General features: G+C 45.5%; 1 protein-coding gene across 10 annotated transcripts in view; it reads right to left on the minus strand.

The window, feature by feature from the left end:
• TENM4 (teneurin transmembrane protein 4) overlaps nucleotides 1–20,020 on the minus strand; it is a 743,689-nt gene that overhangs the window by 561,660 nt on the left and 162,009 nt on the right. For all 10 annotated transcript variants that reach the window (XR_012509759.1, XM_074372753.1, XM_074372746.1 and 7 more), the window contains exon 2: nucleotides 11,548–11,603. The gene's annotated coding sequence lies outside the window, so the exon portion shown is untranslated. The remainder of the gene's footprint in view (nucleotides 1–11,547; nucleotides 11,604–20,020) is intronic.

Consider the following 20,020-nt stretch of genomic DNA (forward strand, 5'->3'; position numbering starts at 1 on the left):
CCAAAATAATCTTGAGAAAGAACAAAGTTGGAGGACCCACACTTCCCAATTTCAAAACTTACTCTGAAGCTACAGCAATCAAAGCAGTGTGACACTGTTATCCAGGACAGACACACAGATCAATCAAATAGAATTGGGAGTCCAGAAATCAACCTTCACTGGGGAAACAGCCTCTTCAACAAATGGCAGCCAGGACAACAGGATATATACATGCAAAGGAATGGAGTTGGTCCCACATGTCACACAAGATACAAAGATTAACTCAACATGGATCATTGACTTGTATGTATGAACCAAAACTATAACACTAACACCATGTTTAGAAGAAAACAGAGGAGTAAGTCTTCACGGCTTTGGATTAAGCAATGGTTCCTTAGATGCAATACTGAAAGCACAAGTGACCAAAGGAAAAAAAAAAAGATGAACTTCATCAAAATTAAAAACTTCTGTGCTACAAAGAACGTTATCAAGAAAGTGACAAGACAACTCATAGAATGGGAGAAAATACTTGCAAATCACACATTGGATCACATATTGGCCTGTATCTAGAATATATATGAACTCATAACTCGACAATAAAAAGAAAAATAACCCAAAGGCAAAGGACTTGAATAGACATTGCTCAAAAAAATGATATAAGAATGGCCAATAGGCACATGTAAACATGCTGACCAGTCCTTAGAGGAAATCTGAATCAAAGCCATCATGAGATACCAATTCAAACCCACGAGGAGAGCTAAAAAAAGAGGGAAAGACAACGAACAGTTGGGAAGGATGTGGAAAAATTAGAAACTTCATACATTGTTGGTGGTAATGTAAAATGGTGCAGTTACTTTTGAGAACTGACAGTTCCTAAAAAATATTAACCATAGAGTTATCACAGAACCTAGCAACAGCATTTACAGTATATACCCCAAGAGCGAAAAGCATACGTCTGCACAAAAATTTGTACACCAATGTTCCTAGTAGCATTATTCATGGTAGCTAGAAAGTGGAAATAGCCCAAATATCTATCAACGGATACCTAGATAAACAAAGTGAGGGGTGTGTGTGTGTGTGTATTATTCAGCCACAGGAAGGAATGAAATACTAATGGATGGATGGCCACAACATGGAAAAATCTTAAAAACATTATGCTAAGTGCAAGAAACCAGACACAAAGACAGCATGTTATATGATTCTGGTTTCATAAAATGTCCAGAATAGGCAATCTATGTGGAGAGAAAGATGAGCGAACGCCAGGGGCTGGGGTGGGGGCGCAGGGAACAGCGAGACACTGCTAATGAGGATGGGGTTTGTTTTTGGGGCTATGAACTATTTTAAAATTAGATGCACTACCCTGTAAATATTCTAGGAAACACTGAATTGTACAATTTAAAAGGGTGAATGTTATGGCATGTGAATTATATCTCATTAATGCTGTTATTAAAAAAGAACATATGCAGGGAAGAGACTGCGGGGAGGTGGAAAGATGGAAACTGCTGACTTGCTGGGAGTGGTGAGATGGAGGCTAATTTTATTTTTTCCCTTGTTATGGTTGTTTTAATGATATTTGTGCAATATCATTTGAAAAGAAAAGAGGGAGAGAGACAGCTCAGGGTGGGAGATGAGAACTAGCCTGGGAGTCGAGGGCCCTGAAGCTGCGTCCCTTACTCTGCTAGTTACTGGCTGGGTGCTCTGGAGTAAGTGGCTCCACCTCACTGGGCCTCAGTTTCCTTTTCTTAAGTGTGGAATAGCATCAGCCGCCTCAGGCTGCTAGACCTTACATCCCCAGAGCAGATGTGGAGCAGATACTCATAGCGTTCATTACCTTTCATCTTCGTGTATTTGCTCAGACAATTCTGGTACATCTGTTACATCCTGGGGACATCGATGAATGAAGACTGGACCTTGTTCTTAAATATCTTAAGTTTGGAGAAGTAGACAGACATAAATAACTAAAGCACATTCCTTGGGAAGGGTCAGAGTGAAACTTCCACAAACAGCTTGCTGGACAGTTGTCTGCATAGTCCAGATCCACTAGGGAACTTGTACAGGGAGCTGTTGGTGAAGGGGTCAGATCAAGAGGTGGAAACTCACAGACAAAAGACAGCATCCGTAATCACAAACCTCATGATGGTTCCACAGCACGCTCTCATGTGTGTTATCACATGCAATCCTCAGACAATGCCACAAGGGAAGTATTATTACTCTACTTTATAAATGAGAAGACTGAGTCTTAGAGAGGTCAAGAGCATCTTGTGTTTTCATGAAGCCAGTTCAGGGTGTAGGAGCTCTCCCCACCACCATAGCCACCCCTTCTTCTGAGAAATCTTGGTGACATCCCACTAGGAAGGAAGATTGGGGTGGTGGTGATGAATCAGAAAATGAAGAGGCACCCTCTCCAAGTCAGGGCTGGTAGGAGGTATTGAAGATGTAACCTGCCTCCTTGGGTCCAGAGAGAAAGCATGCTGGATGGAGCGCAGAGAGCCCACTCAGCCCTGGATCATCCAGTGAAGACTGAAAACATTCTGTGAAGAAATAGTCCTGCTCTATAGGTCATCAGTGTCTAGTAACAACTTCACTGATCTTGCTAAGTAAGGAGGTGAAGGTGGGGAAGGAAACCATGGTATCATTCACAGAGCGCCTGCTACATACAGGTCATTACACAAGGTGCTTCTCCAGCAGTAGGCACTTCAGGTATTATAGTGGCCACTTTCTACATTGACATTGAGGTTACACTGAGGCATAGAGGTCAAGTGCCCTGTCCAAGGTCACACAGAAAATCTGCATCAGGGAGAGGAGCAAGGACTCAAATCAACCTCTTTCCTCTCACCCTGAGGATTCTAAATTCCTCTCCGTGCAAAGACCTCACTGTCTCCAGGGCAGAGGGCAGAATCAGAAGCCTCACAGCATCAGGAGGCTGTGGGGCCCAGGTCTTCCATGTACACAATGGCAAAGAAATACCAGCCCACATTTTAAGAGTGAAGAGGTAGGACACTGGTTTTATTTCTCTGGCTTCAAGGATTTAACCTCATTTCTAGCACAGAATAGAAGTCTCTGGAGGTCCTCTTTAATGACAATCTAACTGACTCTTGGTTTTGATGGAACCAGCCCTCAGCTAAAAGCAAGAGACCCCTCTTCACCAAATGAACCTTCCTTGAAGGAGGATGACGGATCAGAGCATAGGCATTCAGCACAGAGCCCCAGGTGGGGCCCTCCGTGATGCCACCCGGCTTTCAGCAGCTGACCAGCTGGACTGACTGAAGTCTCATTTATCAAGAATCCTAACAAGTCATCTGTTGGCTTCAGTGTCAGCCCCATCACATCGACCCTGACATTGAGTTTGTGATCCCAAAAGCTCCCCACCATTGGAGCATCTCTGGAATTAAATGACATGGATAGCTGGTAGGCCCAGGGGCCAGGCTGCACCCAGTACTCTATAATTAGCCCATTCAGGGAAAGGAGAAGGGTCTCCCTGCACTCGACAATGGTTCATAATGACCAATGGGATTAACAGCTAAAGTATGTAGAGTTCTCAGCCAGGCACGATGCAAAAAGGAGAACCTGGGTCATCAGGAGATCACCCCAACAAATGTCAAGGGTATTCAAGAAAGGATACAGACTTTGGGAAGTAGCAGGCCCAAGATAAAGTCCACCCCAGTCTCCTGCAAGGTGTCTCATCCAGAAAGCGTCTTAATCTCTCTAACTGTCTGTTTCTTCTTCAGCTAACCTTGGATGTCATTCATTGTCGTTCTGGAGGCTGGAGAGGAGAACGAGATGGACAGACTAGGCAGGTGACCTGTAACATGAACTGAGTGAAGGAGGGATGTCCGAAGTGGCTGATGGAGGAAATAAAAATGGATGAGATAACAGGAGCGTGGGAAGTAAAAACAAAAATAATTGATTTTTTTTAAAAAAAATTCAAAAAGAGGGGGAGGAAAAGGAAATGAATCCTGGGGGGAAAACTGCGTTTAGCAGGATAAGAGGAAAACAAGCCAGAGCTCAGATAAATGGAAAGTGGTCAAAGGGAATAGTAAGGAAATATGTATGTTTAAATCACATTTTCCACTATTCATGTCAGGGAACTTGTCTAAGATTTGCCAACTGCTCGATCTTGAAAGCGTCATCATAACACGGGAGGCCTATTATGACACCATCAGTGAATGTCTCCTACAGATGCAGAGGCCAAAGGGAGCCAACAGGTTCCTTCTCATGAGCCAGTTCCCACTGGTTGATAGTGTACCTGAACAAATTCTGAGACATCATCTGAACATGGTGGTAGACAGCTGTTTCAATTCGTGATGTCTGCGGTGGGATGTAAGGCAGAATGGGCGTGCCATGTGTAGCGGATGCTGTGATGTGCTGCCCAGAGAATCCCTATGGGACCGAAGCACTCATTCCCCCAGCTGCGGGGACTGTTGCTGTCGGCTGCTGACAGCGCTCGGTGGAGTCCCTCTCCAGGAACGGGCTGCAGTGCAAGGGAGCTGCCTCGCCCAGGGGCAGTGCACATCTGTTGCTGGAGAGGTCAGTAAGGCTACCTCCCCTTGACTCAATGCCGTGTAGTGAAGGACCATCCAAGCTCCAGAGCTCCCTGTGCCTCTGTTGTTGCCTCTGTTGTGACTCCGTTGATGTTCAGCTACCCCCTGGATCCAGTCTTACTTCCCTTACCCCCGTACAGGTGTTGATCCTAAGGGCAAGCCCAGTATACTTTCTGCACCCAAATCTTGGTCCCAGAGTCTGGTCCTGGGAACCTAACTTAATACATCATGTATCTACCCTTCCTGTATGAGCTATATCTCTCTATGCCTAGCTAACAGCTTGTCATCTGTGTTTACTTCTTCCTCCACAAAGACTCAGCGTTAGCCAATGAGAACACATCATCCATCAGCTTTCCCTTTTCCCCTTGTTTGCAAGGAAACTCAGAGATAAGTTCTTCATCCTTTCCTCTCCTGCCTACGTTAGGAGGAAGTTTCTGCTTTAGGCTTGGAGGCTATCTAATCTAAAAATGATGGGCTGGCTGTAATCCTCTCATTTTCAGTCTCCCCTCCTCCCGGACTCCAGCCCTCAGAGAGACAGTATTTGTCCCTGATTCATTATTTGGAATCATTGTAGACTGAAGGTGTCACCAGAAGGAGGAAGAATTTACACTAACAAACCTCATTAGCATGACGTTTTTAACTTATATCTATTATTATTTTATAGGCATAACAACTTTTTAAGTTTTTTTTTATTATTTTCTTTAAACAAAAGTTACAGAGAAGTTAAGTGATTTCCCAACCAATTGTAGAACCTAGACTAGAATCTGAGTTTCTTGATTCCTAATCATGTAAATTTCAGACACAGGCAGAAACCACTTAGCTGGCCTCTGCTGTTTGCTCAGGTCAGTGTATGATTTCTAGAAAACACTAAAACACTGTCATTAGCTCAGGGGAACCCTGGTAATCCATCCTATCTACTTTGGCAAAACCCAGGGAACAGTTCAGATCCTGGACCAAGCACTGAAAAGTACCGTGTAATCTAGGAGATGAGCCAACAATCCAATCCACAGCCCCGACCAGGGGCTATCTTGTTCCTGTTTGGATCATACCCTTGACGGGGAGCTCACTACCTTACAAGGCTGCTTATTCTGCTGACCCCTCATCCACACAATTAGAACAATATTAAAAATGGAAACTGTAACATTTACATAACATAACGAATACAAAGCACATAGTGTAATACCCAACAGACAGTGGTACTCAGTGAAAGGAAAGATTTTTTTCTTGTTCTCTGTTCACAGAACAAGAGAAGAGAATTTGCTTGTAGAAAGAACACCCTCAATGCAGTCATGTCACTCAGGAATAACTCAGTTCCCACACGCCCTGAGACAGAGCTACAGAGGCTGGCAGGCGAGCTCTGCAGCCAGACCACCTAGGTTTGAGCATGGGCTTCGCCATTTAGCTGTGTGACCTTGGAATAGTCACCCCATTGCTCTGTGCCTCAGTTTCCTCATCTGTAAGATGAGGGGAGAAGAGTGCCCTTTACCTCAGGGGCTTGTCGGGTAAATGCTTAAAACCCTTCCAGGCAGGTGGTAATGTCGTTGTCATTTTCCTCATCATTCCCATCTTACAGATAAGGAAACTGAGACCAGAATATTGAGCCATTTCCCTGAGGTCAAACAGCTAATGAGGAGCAGAGCCTGGTTAGAAATCCAGGTCTGCCTGCGTCTCCAATGCATGCACTTTGACTTAATATTTCTTCTGTCATTCCTTTTGCTTTTCTTTCTTGTTTTCCAAGAAAAGGGGGAAGGAAAGAACAAACTCTCATAGGGAATTCTGCCAGAAAAGCTAGCACACCCTGCTCATTTGAGAGAGTGGTTTGTTTACAAAGGCCCAGCTGAGTGGATCCAGGAGTCGTGTCCACGGGCAGGCAGGAAAGCCTGCGACCTGCCGGCTAAAGAGACTGCCAGGGACTGGGACAAAAAAGACCACTTCCTGCTTCCAGGTCTGACACGGCAGCAAAACCAGGGCTTCTGCTTCGGTGGCGGTGGGAAGGATACACAAATTGCCGAGCCCCATGTGGCTACGTGGGCTGGTGACATTCGGGTGACTCTGTGGCCCTAGGATGGAGGAGGAAACATAGCAAGCACTTCTCAAAGATAATAGAACCATTTCGGTTCTGTGCAGCAGTGGCTCCCAGGCTGGTGGCTGGCATGACGCGCCTGCGTTAGGACGCAACTGGTATGGGACCTTTGGCTCTGTGCAAAAGGAAGGCTTGCAAACAGGAGTGAACTTCAAAATATTTAACAACTGATATGGCACAGACAGCAACCGATCAGAATGGACACAATGGCCAATGAGAATAAATGTTGGCTATAAACAAACAGCGCGGCCAAACACCAGTCTTGGCAACAAGGACACCCAGTGTGCAAACAAGGAGAAGAGGATGGGTAAGGTGGGGTCCAGGAGCCCACAGGGAATGGTCTGCCTGCCTCCAGTGGACGTCTCATAGGGGATTCCACTAAACCCTTGGGGCTCTGCAGAGCAGGATTTAAGAAGCATTGCTATGGGGGAAAGAGGAAGTGCCTGAAAGGCCCAGCTGCAAGACCCAGGATCGCCACTGCTTTCGGGGTGCACAGGGCCAGCCCCCAGAGGAGCAAAGCCCTAAGCCACCCAAAGACATGTCCCTGAAGACTTTAACTATATGTCAGCATGTTGTCATTCTGCCTGCTTTTCTCTTGGCCAAGGAGTGTTCCCTTGTGGTCTACCAAAGCAGCTGTTCTGTTCCAGCCTGTAGAGGAGGGCACCAGTGTACCCCACTAGAGTCCTCGGGACACAGAACACACCTGGATTCATGCAGAGCAAGCCCCGGTCCTGCCAGGAGTCAACAGTCGGACTTCCCCAGAGCCATTCCAAGCCCCTCTCTTTCCCAACTCAAATCCTCCTCCCTGCCCCTTAACTTTCACTAAAAGTGCATGCTCCTGCTCGCCTTTGGACAAAGTCACAAGGGGTCAATTATCTTATGGTAATGAGGGTGGAACACCATTTCTTCAGCTTGCATAAGATGAAGCTCCCCGTGATGAAATCAGTCATTGGTCCATGAGGTCTTGGGGGAAGATCCCAGAAGGGAGGCCCTCCCTTGAGAGCAGGGCACCAGGGCGTTTCCCCTCATCCGGCCTCACCCACCAATGAGTCTGTGGCCACCTGCTTGCCAAGCCCAAAAAATTTCCCCAGAAAATGCCACTGAAACGTTTCACCACTGTTCTCAAAACGTTGTGACTCCTGATGTTAACTTCACCCCTGCCTGTGTCTTATAAATCAGGTCTGCTCTTCAGGAAGGACACCCTTTTCTTGTCAATTTTATAAGTGGCTCTTCTGACTGTCTTTTATACAAGACTATGGGTGCCCCAGCCTTCACCAGCTCCGTCCCTTCTGGATGGAACCCTCACACAGCTCTGATAAGCAGGCACTGGATTTGAGTGACAGCCTCACAGGAAGTCACTGGAGGAGCCCAGGGCATCAGCTGTGGATGTGAGGGACGCTGGGACATCTGGGGGAGGCCAGTGCATCTGGGCGAGGCAGGACACAGCAGGTGAGCAGTCAGCTGGGGTCCCATTCCCAGCCCTGGGAAGCGTTACTCAAAACTCTTCAAGCTTTGGGTTTCCTTATTATAAATATTATTATGAATAGTATCTATCTTACAGGGCCATTTTAAGAAAACAAAATCGTGTACCTACAAAACACTTAGCACTCTGCCAAGCACGTAGTCAGAGGTCAGTACAGGGAAGTATTACAGAAACTGTTAAATCACTCAAACATTTATTGATCAGTTGCTTTAAACTCTGTACCTTCCAGTTTCTGCCCTCAAGAACCTCACAGTCCAGTGAGAGAGGACCACAGAAGAACCAACGATTAGGATGAAATGTGGTAAGTACTTCATTAAATAATTACTTTTAAAAGAATTATCAGTAATAAGTGACAACCATTTTCTGCCAGGCATTGTGTGCCACATGCTTTACAGAAATCAAAACCTTATGCTTTCTAACCCAAACACCTGGGTTCACGTCCCAGCACTATCACTGAATAATTATGTACTCTTGGGTCAGCTAATTTCTTTGAAACTTAGTTATCTCATCTGGAAAATGAGTATAAAATTAGAAAAAAATATATCTAATATGTTAGCACAGTGCTTTGCACATAGTAGGTGCTTAATAAAATAGATGTCTCTTACAGCTGACACCGAACGGCTATTGTCCCAGCCCTGGAGAACTGCCTAGGTAAGTCTCAAGGTCAAGGCGGCACAGCCACCTGGGATGTGTAAGCAGGATTTTGATGTTCAGTGGCTTCTTTGGTTTGGAGCCAGTTCTGAGCCAACAACTGGAGCCATAGGGACCAGAGGCTGGCCACGGCCATGGAGCTACGGGCAAGAACTAGACAGAATGTTCCAAATAAGGCAGGCCCTATAGGAGAGAGGCACAGAGAAATTGAGCAGTTGTTGCAGGAAGAGGCCAAGCAAGGACTCAGATGAGGGCTTGGTATGTTACATAAGGCAGCAGTACCCCTCCGGGGCCATTCTGCTCTCTGGAGCCAGCAGCGTCTATGTAGATCACAAACACTGCACACTCACCCCCATGCTGGGTACCCCAGGGCTGGGCCCCATGGGGTGAACAAGGACAAACCAGGCAAAAATCCACACCCTACAGGGTGCGTTGCCTCTGAAAAGGAGCCATGCAAATCAGAACACACCAGCCCGGGAACTGAGCCTGTGCACAGAGAAGAACAAAATTGCACAAACCCAGACCCGTTCACATGAATGAACATTCCCGCAGCACAGCCTGATAAGCCCGTTGCTAAGCCTACCTGGCTTCCTGTGGCGGCACACCTCGCTTCCAGCTTGGGAAAGATAATCACTCTGGGAACCAGCCTCCTTAGGAGACCTGGCAGAATGCTTTTTGTCCAGAGCGAAACCTGTCTTTCAACACAGCGTCTCATCCTCCTGTGTCGGACAAGGGGAAATCTAAACCATGCAGGGAAGGGGTTTGCACACACACACACAGCCCTGCTGGGTGTCAGTGGCTGTAAGTGACTCTCAGGGAAAGAAAGGGGCCCCAGATCTCAGCTCTGAGCACCTCTGAAACAAAGACCCTCAAGTTTCCTGCTGGGGCAGTGCGAGACACAGGACTCTCAGATTCCAGGCGCACCCGCAGCTATCATCTGTCAGCCCTGACGCCAGCCCTGTGTGAGGTTCAAGCGGGGAGATCAGACAAGCACGGGGTAGCGGCAGGGGCTGGGGAGGGCAAGAATGGGGAGAAAAGGCTTTGGAAAGACCAATACAAATAGCATGAGTTTTTATCTGACCTCAAAGAACAGGGCAAGGGAGAGCTGTGTGATCTAAGCCAGGATGAAAGGATGACTGGTCTCCCCTTGTAATCAAAGAGTTTAATGATGCTTATTAAAAGCCCATTTCTGGGTCCTGTTGAAAAATTACACCCGTAAGTGTTTTCTTTTTTTCATAAGAATTGCTTCTTAGAGATTAAACACACACACACACTTTTCACGTACCCCATGCCCTACACAGCACACAGACTTGCCCCACAAATCCTGCACATCCCAGACATCACACATATGCCGGTACCTCTTTATCAAAGATAGCCACAATCCACAAGTACACACACTGTAAAACAGAAAAAACAGGCTCAGTCCCTGACGTTATTCACGTACCCTTTGAAATTCCCGACTTTGAGGGAGCCCAAGAGCTTCACACTGGAGGAGTTGTCTTCCCCACAAACAAACAGCACAGCCTCTAATCCATATCATTCTCCACATCTTGCCTGAGGCCAAGCAACTCTGCAAAAGCAGAAGCTCCCAGGATCATTAAGCTTTGGTGGAAAGCGACAGCGTTTAGCAGGGTCATTGTAGACGAAGGAGGCTGTGCCCCGCTGGCCTGCATCAGGCTCTCTGATATGCTGAGTCCCAGCCACCTGGAGGAGGCGGCCTTGGGCCCTGGGCCTGCGGCATGTTTTCCTCTGGTTATCAGCTTACCCAGAGCCCAAGGCCGCCTTCACTCACAGGCAGAAGGCGTTGCTTTCTGGAATAATCAGCTAGACACAGGGAAGTACTCCTTGCAGAAAAGTCTCCCCGCAGCAGCATGGGTTCCCTCTGGGTGCTGATCTCCCCTGTGTTTCACTCACTGCTAAGGGGCAGGGTACAGAAATGCCCATTCAAATGCTAACACCATCAATGGAACAGTTTGCTGTTATCAGAAACAAATGCTTGGGAGCTAGTAAATCTGGCTTCAAGGGCAGCTCTGATCCTCCCTCATTCTATGGCCTCAGCCAGCTCTCTAAGCCATAGTTTTCTCTCTGCAAAATGGTAATAACTTCTTTCCATCTTATGGAGTTTTGGGGAAGATCACAAAATGCCCTAGAGATTGTAAACTCCAAAGCAGATGTTAGAAATTCTCATGATGAGACAGTAATGAGGAAATGGAGGCGCTCATAAATTGGGCTGTGAGTGTCTCCGGAGCAAAGCTTGTGTTGTATGTATCTTGTTATCCTCCCTGCCTGGCACCAGAGCCTGGCACCAAATATTCTGAGGGAAAACAGTTTGAAAGAATGAATGAAAAATGACTGGAACCCGGAGTTAAGTGGCTTGCTCAAGGTCCCAGAGAAGCTCATCGTGGGACTGAAACCCAGATCCCCAGACCCCCTAATCCAGGGCCCTCTGTTCTATATGCACCAAACTCTTGGGTCTGTTGATGAAGGGGTAGTGATATCCCATTAGTGACAGCACTGGCCAGGTTTTAACCAGCCCTACCATTCCCAGCGAACGATCCAGAATGGGTCAGGCAATGCTTAAGAAGACGCCACAAACCCGCCTGTTAAACATTCCATCTCTACAGTGGGAACAAACAGAAACCACAAGTGCAAATAATACCCAAATGCCCCAGACCAACACATCTTACTTCTTGACTTGAATTGCGCAAATCAGAAAAGTCATAAGATTGGGATGACAGGCCTGCAGAGATTGAGTCACTGAGACTAGACACAGATCTGGTTTCAGGCTCACACTCAGCATTGTCACTTACCTACTGACCAAGTGTCCCAGAGATCACTAGCCCTCTCTGATTTTCAGTTTTTCCATCTGCAAAACAAGAAGACGATCACAATTAATCTCTTGAGACCACTGGACTAAAAGGCATCATAGGTTGTATACCCAATACTGCTTTCCAACTGCTTATGATCCCACGCAGCTGGGGAGACTGCTAATAGTCAGGGGCTGGAAGGGAATATTTCAAAAATGAAGTGTGGCAATGAATGCAGAGTGTGATAGTTACATACCAAGAAGGGTACCAATGGTACCCAACTCTCCGTACAGAAAATTCAGCTTTCCAATCATTCTGGCACCTATTTTTATTTTTCAGAGATGTCAAAATGCAAGATATCATTAAATACCAGGAGAAACAGAGCAATGAAAAATGCCACTACTTCAACATACTCATTTCCAATGTTTGGGGGTATTTTTCCAATTTTTTTTTCTTCTCTACATAGAGTTTAACATTTTGCAGAGTAGGTCAATTTGCTGTGAAGATGTACTACACTGAAAAGCCCAAGCAAATCCTGATTACCCCCTCCCCACCCACCATGATGCTGCTGCGTAATTAACTCATTTTCATTCCCATGTCTTTTTTTTCAGTTTCCCCAAGACCTTTCAGGCCCGTGGTCACAGCTCTGCCAGGCACTGTGCACACAGTGTAGTGGGGAGCACGTGATTTTAGGAGGCCTGGGCTGGTCTTCCCCCAGTTTGGGTTTCATTACCTCATCCGGAAAGTAAGGAAACTGGCCTGGCCAATCTCAGAGATCACTTTCAACTTAAAAAGGTGAGGCTAAGGAAAAGGGAAGGAAACTCATATATCTGAGTCCCTGCTATCTGACAGCTACTGAGCCGATAACATCCGTGGATATCATCTCTGATCCTCATAACCGCCTGGGAGACATTACAGGTGTGAGAACTGCAGCTCACTGAGGTCTGGCCACCTGGCCAAGCCCCCCTGCAGTCATGTTGGTAACACTTTCATGATCTTCACCAGGTCAACGTCTCACCACCACTACAGTTTACTAATTTTTCCCAATCAATTCCCAGATTTTACTTAACTTTATTTTTAACAGATTTTTAAAAAAAGTTTCTGCCCTTCTTGATTTCTTCCCCTTCTCTCTATGGCCCAATGGAAGACCACCTTTCAATGAAGATGGATTCTATAACTGCAAAATGGTTGCTATCAATTTAAAGGGATGTTTAATCACGGTCATTCTAGGTAAAAATATCTCTGAAGTCATAGGCTGGATGTGCTGTTTATATACTTTTGTCTAATACTCATTAAAATGAGTAATATTTGCAATTTAAACACTCATTCACTTCTGCCCAACTCCCAGCAGTGCCTCTGATTTACCCTGGGAAGGCTGGCTTAAGGTCCCTTACTTGGCTGCAGCCAGATCTCAGAATCTAACTCTGTCCTATTTCAAAGCGGAAACAGCAAAGACACCAGACACGTATTAAGAGTCAGGAAAGTTGCCTGAGGTCACACAGCTGGCAACCAAAGGACCCGGGGCTCCGGTCTCCACTGGCCCATTTCTGACCCTGTGCTCTGTGAGCGTATTCAGTTTCCCCTCTGGCCTTCCTCAGACCCCAAATTTCCCATTCCATGTCATAAGGCCACCGATTAAGTTCTGTTTCCAAATCAAGGCAGGGTCTTCCTGTTCCGTTAAGTCGCCAGGTTTTCCCCAAAGCGACTCATCTATGAACGCATAGTTAAGTTGCCCAAAGGGCACTTTGCTAGGAGGCAGCATCATTTCTAAAACCAAGTTTAGAAAATGTGAAGTGAAAGTGATTACTTAGTCAAAGATCCAAGATAGTAACCAAGGAAATAGAAAGAGCTGATAACAGAATACCTAGGAATGCCACTGCTGCTACAAATGAGTGTAAAACCCAACCGAGGCGGGGCAAGTAGGAGAAAGTGCCACAGTGACTGCACTGGACGCTGATCGGAGCTGTTGCTGCATGCCTTTCTAGAGCTTTAAGCCTCCGTTTCCTGTTACCTGGTTTAAAATTAATTGGCATGAATTTTTTATGACCAGGAAGCAAACAGACTGACAGGTCTGCAGACCTGGCTGTGTCTTTCTTCCTGTGGAGTTCCCTATTTCTCTTGAATACGAGCTACACAGCTGTGCAGAAACAAGAAAATGAACCAACCTAGCCCTGATTATTCATTCTCAGTCCAATGACACCTCTTCCGTGAAGCCTGCTCCCACCAACCCAAGTCAGAATTAGTTACTCCCTTTCTTGGTTTTCCTATGGTAACAGGTGAATTACAACCTCTGTTATATTGCAGTTATTATCTTGTCTTCTTTTAAAGCATCGTTTTTTTCTGACTATTTGCCCAAATATGTTAAATACAATGAAAACTCACCCATCACTAGCAATATGATTTTAGATTTCCTTCTAAATCTTTTTGTATACATATCCACGTATTCAGTCATTCACATGCATACGCATCCAGATACTTTTCAAAATGGGATCATACTTTACACACTAATTTCAATCTACTTTTTAAACAGTTACATAGATATGTAATTAATCCCCTACTGATGAACATTTGGGTTGTTTCCAATTTTTCACTGGTGTAAATACTCTAAAATCTTGGCACATACATCTTTTTTGTGGTTGTTTGATTACATACTTAGACTACATATTTTTTAACATTTAAAAAAATTATAATTGCCATCTCCCCCACCCCCAGACTATATCAAATTTCAATTTCCACCAGCAGTCTATGGGCATGCCAATCCCTTGTGCTCTCAACAGTCCTGGGCTTTAGCGTGCTCTTTTATCTTTGCCAAAGTGATGGGTAAATGGAGCCTGGTTATTTTAATCTACAACTTTTGAATATCAGTTGAATATCTTTTTCTATGTTTCTCGGCCATTTGTACTTCTGTTTTCAGGAAGTGCAAGTTCGCTGTCCTTTCCCTGTTTCTTGGCCAGTGTTGGTCTCTTTCTTGTTTGTTACATAGAGTTTGCTAATCTTTTGCCTTGAATATCATTACTATTTTTTTTTTTTAGCTTTCTTCCAACACGTTAAATCACAGTAGAGGGCACTTCACCTATTAGTTGCCCCACCAGAATCCCAGAGCCCTGCCTTAATACCACCCTGTGCCTCCTCGCCCACAGCCAACCGGCCACCAGGTCCTAACCATCCCACTTCCTAAACAGGCCTTAAACCAGTGTGTTTGTTTCCCTCTCCAGTGCCACCACCCTTGCCAAGCCACCATCCTCTCTCATCTGGACTCCTGCAGTCGCCTCCTACCTGTTCTCCTCACGTCCTCTACTCCATTCTCTCACCACCCAGAAGGTAGAGGGGTTTTTAAAAAATACACACAGGCCATTATGGAAAACAGTATGGAGATTCCTCAGAAAACTAAAAACAGACTTACCATATGATCCAGCAATCCCACTCCTGGGCATATATCCAGAGGGAACCTTAATTTGAAAAGACACCTGTACCCCAATGTTCATAGCAGCACTATTTACAATAGCCTAGACACAGAAACAACCTAAATATCCATTGACGGATGACTAGATAAAGAAGCTGTAGTATATTTATACGATGTACTACTCAGCCATAAAAAGAATAAAATACTGCCATTTGCAACAACATGGATGGACCTGGAGATTGTCATTCTAAATGAAATAAGCCAGAAAGAGAAAGAAAAATATCATATGATATCACTTATATGTGGAATCTAAAAAAAAAAAAAGACAAATGAACTCATTTACAAAACAGAAACAGACTCACAGACATAGAAGACAAACTTATGGTTACTGGGGCAGGGAGAGGGTGGGAAGGGGTAAACTGGGAGTTTGAGATTTGCAGATACTAACTACTATATATGAAATAGATAAATGACAAATTTCTACTGTATAGCACAGGGAACTATATTCAATATCTTGTGGTAACCTATAATGAAAAAGAATATGAAAAGGAATATATATATGTATATGTATAACTGAACTATTATGCTGCACACCAGAAACTGACACAACATTGTAAACTGACTATGCTTCAATTAAAAATAAAATACACAGGGAATCATCCCTGCTGCCCCAAACCCTTTGATAGCTTCCTATTCCTTGAAGATCAGATTCAAAGTCCATAACGTGCTCTTGTGCCTTGAAAGGCTGCTTCTAGGACCCAGTTTCTGCGCTGCTTGGCCTCTGCATACAGCCACCTGCCCCTCAGTCTCTGCTCGTAGTGCGCTGGCTTCCTTTCAGGTCCTCTTCTCCCCATGTCGAGGCCCTGAACATGCTGTTCCTCCGCCTGGAAGGCTGTTCGCTCCCCTCTTTGCTGGCTACTCCAAACTCTCCCGGCCCCTCTCTCAGCTTAAACACCATCTCCTCACTGAAGCCCTGAGCCGCTAGACCAAGTGAGCTCCTCTGGCTATGCATGGAGTTTTCCTTCATGGCCCATCTCACAACTGCAATCTTGTACCACCTGGCATGGTTTGCAGGCTCCATGAGGGCAGGGATGGGACTCTACCCAGCACTGTCTACTCAGAACTCAGATGGTACCCAGCACAGAGCAGGCACTCATCATACACTTACTGAATTAATTTCTTTCTCAAGTTAAAAAAAAAAAATCACATAACCTGTCTATTCCAAGGACCAAGCAATCAACTCTAGGTTTTATGAATAAATTAATGTGAGTTTTCGTATGGAAAGCAGATGAGCTGAAAAACCAGGCCTGGTGTTTAAGGGCACATTCCCTGGTGTAATTAAGCCCAGTCCTGAAGGACTGTCTCATCTCTCTCCAAAACAAACTGAAGCCTTGGCGTTGGGAACCGCAAGATCAGTGGAAGGATCTGGAAGCAGAGTCCATGTCTGGTGCTTTTCTGTAGCTCCTTCCTCTCTTCTCCACCTCGTGTTTTGCCCACATTCAATGAACGACTCTTAATGGACTTAATTTCAAGCCAAATTACATAGTAATTACATCTAAGTCACTGCCTTCTCTACTGTCTAACATTTAAAAATAAATTTGCATCACCTAGCACAATTGACTGGATGGGTTTTTTCCCTCTATAGATCAGTACCTATATTTATGAGTATTTCCTTTTAGGTTTTTTTTTTTTTTTTCTGAATTAAAAAACTAAAAAAGTGAATTGCAGGTCAGACAGGCTCAGCTCTGCTGTAGTTACATCTCGGCCCTGCTCGCCACGCCCGCCTTGTCCTCCGCTCAGCATTCTGCGCACTGAACTTGGTGCAAGCGCACCCCTCTCCTTTTCCTACAGGGCCTCTGCGATGGAAGCCCCAGAGGAGGCCAGGGTGTGGAGCCACCGTTTCCTTGGCTTAATTTGGACTCTTCTCAAGCTAATCATGGAGCACTACCCTGGGCGTGACCATCAGTTGCACGTAAGAGGTCAACGGACTCACTTTGGTCAACTCTGGCCACTGATATCCTGGGCGAGGCAGAGACTGGGAGGAGATTTGTAGATCCGGGATTTGCTGAGGCCTGATGTGAGGGCTCAGGTGTTCATCCATGCTAAGGGGGGCACAGAAGAAGAAGAAAAGCTCGCCTCCTGCCCTGGAGGAGGCTGGGTTTCAGCTGGGAAGACAAGACCAAGATGCAGTAAATAGTCTCAGTCCCACCTCTGTCTGAAGCCTCATCCCCAACCACTCCTCTACCTGCTGCTTTAAGATCCTCTTTTTTGAGCATCCCTCTATCTGGAATGTCCTTCTCCATCTAAAGATCCAAAGAAGAGTGATTGGGACCCCTGGTGGGGCTCCATAAGTCTTTGTTAAATGTTGTTTAGAAGCATTGGCTCTGGACTCAGAGTCTGGCTTTGACCCCTGGCTCTATTAGCTCCCAGCTGGGTGAGCTTGGGCCACATCCTTAACCTCCTCATGTCTCTGTGTTTCCATCTGAAGTGCAGGGATAGTAAAAGCACCTACATCCTGGCTTGCTGCAATGCCTAAGTGCCTGTCGCCTAACAAAGGCTCAACAAATTGTCAGTGAATATTATTATCACTGACACCATTGTAATTTTAGTTAACAGTATAGTCCTTATTGTGTGCTAGGCATTGTCCTAAACACTTTACAAATATTAACTCATTTAATCCTCATAAGCAATTCCATGCAGTAGGAACTATTATTTTTCTCATTTTATAGATAGAAATGGTGGGTCCGAGAGGCTAATAAAATTGCCCAAAGTCACCTAATAAATAGTGGAGTCAGGATTGTGAACCCAGGCAGTCTGGCCCGGAAATCATGCTCTAAACCACTGGATTATTAACCTTTATTTAATGAATTATCATAATTCTTAGTTATTAATAACTATTCATTTTTATTGATGATGGGTACCTGCCCACTCATATAGATGCCCAGACAGCTGGGGTGGTTAGGACGGGGTTTGGGTCTGGCAGCTAAGCTCAGTGAGGTTCAGAGTCATCCAGTCCCAGGTGGGAACCAAGGATCAGAAAAGGACACCAGGCAGAAGGCCAGTGCTGTGCACTGGGCCATTAGACTGGGAAAGGGAGAGGATAACAGAAGACCACAGTCAGCCCTGGGCACTCTGTGGTTGGAAAAAGTGCCCTGAGCACCCAGGTCCCATCCACTAGGAGGGCTGAGGTTCCCCTGGGTTTCCCACTAGATCCAGGTGGACTCTAGGCCTCAGAACCTGCAAGGGAAGGACACCAGTGACCCAGCCGAGCAGGCTGGAGAAAGCGCAGGGTAATGCCCCCTTTCTGGGGGTCCCTGCTGCCCCTGCACACGAGGTCCCAGTGACCCCTTGGCTCAGAGATGCTTCTTGAGCTTTAAGTATCCCCCTCTTCAGACACAGAGGCTGTTGATGCAAGCTATGCTGGTCATGTCACTGCCAGATATCTGAGCGAGGGGGAGCTCTCCCCTGAGGACCGTGGTCTGTAGGTTCCAACCTCACTGTGGTTGGTGCGTGGATTTTTTTTCCTGGACTTCTGCTGCTGCTCAGGTCCTCAACCCAGGCTTACTTTAGCTATCTTTAGGGTATTTCAAAGGTTTTGCCCTCCCTCCCTCCCTCTTGGTTAGATTTCTGCTTTTGTGGGAGATCACAAAAATGAAGAATTTTAGGCATGAGGCAATTCAGGATGAGAAAATTGGACTTTAGCCGCCGGGCCTTGGCCGACAGCCTAAGAACCCACGGCTTGGCAGGGTTAAGAATAAAACCCGATGCCTTAACTGGCTTTCCAAAGACCAGCTGTGTCCTCCTCTGAGTGGGGTCACTCTACACCCTGGCTGGGAACACCTGACATCAAGTTGCTTTCAGAGTGAGGTATTTTTCCATGTTGTACAACAGAGATAACGATGGTTTTATTATTTGCCTAAAAACGTGGACAGTCCAATAACGATCTAAGATGTTACATGATACCATCACTTCTTTTCAACCAGGCCCATGGAACCATGGGAGAGAGCCTCTTTAATTTTTAAAAAACACGAAAGTCAGCTCTCCTCGACACATCAGCTTCTCCACCCAGCTGCTTCAGGCTCACCCTTCCATTAGCACGCAACTGCTGGCTGCTTCCTCTGCGTGCCAGACCCAGATGGGAACTGGTGGCCGGGAAGGTGGAGACAGCATGGAGGTCACCCGTGTTCAAATCCTGGCTCTGACTCAGATGAGCCGTGTGGCTCAGAGAAAGTTAACTAACCTCTCTGAGCCTCAGCTTCCTCATCTGCAAAGTGGAGAGTCTTGTCCAACCTTCCAGGGTTGTTGTGGGAATTCTAAGGAATGGCATTTCTCATGCACATTGCTGGGGCCTGCATGTCAGTTCTGAACAGCACGCACTGCTTTTATAACATCCACTAATAATGATGGTCAAGAAGAAGTGGAGACAACTTAAATGTCCATCAACAGATGAATGAAGAAAGAAGATGTGGTAATGTATACACACACACAGAGGAATATTATTTATCCATAAAAAGGAATGAAATAATGCCATTTGCAGCAGCATTGATGGACCTAGTGATTATTACACTGAGTGACATAAGTCAGAGAAAGACAAATATCATATGATATCACTTATATGCCAAATCTAAAAAAAATGATACAAATTCTATTTACAAACCAAAACCAGACCTATGGACGTAGAAAACAAACTATGGTTCCCAAAACAGAAAGGGAAGGGAGGGATAAATTAGAGGCTGGGGATTAACAGACACTCATTACTATATATAAAATAGATAAACAGGGACCTACTGTATAGTACAGGAAACTACATTCAATTTCTCGTAATAACATATAATGGAAAAGAATCTGAAAAGAAAAAAAAATGTGCATATGTATAACTGAATCACTTTGCTGTGTACCTGAAGCTAACATTGTAAATCAACTACACTTCAATACAAAATTAAAAAAAAATAAGACATGCTCCCTGCATGAAAAGGTACAAAGTGTGACAGGTGGGATGGGGCAGTCTGTGATCCGCAGTAGCATCCAGCCCAGAAGGGGTCAGTCCCACCGCGATAGGACTGGGCGAAGCAG

The sequence above is a fragment of the Camelus bactrianus genome, chromosome 10, assembly GCF_048773025.1.
Source record: "Camelus bactrianus isolate YW-2024 breed Bactrian camel chromosome 10, ASM4877302v1, whole genome shotgun sequence".
NCBI classification, from domain to species: domain Eukaryota; kingdom Metazoa; phylum Chordata; class Mammalia; order Artiodactyla; family Camelidae; genus Camelus; species Camelus bactrianus.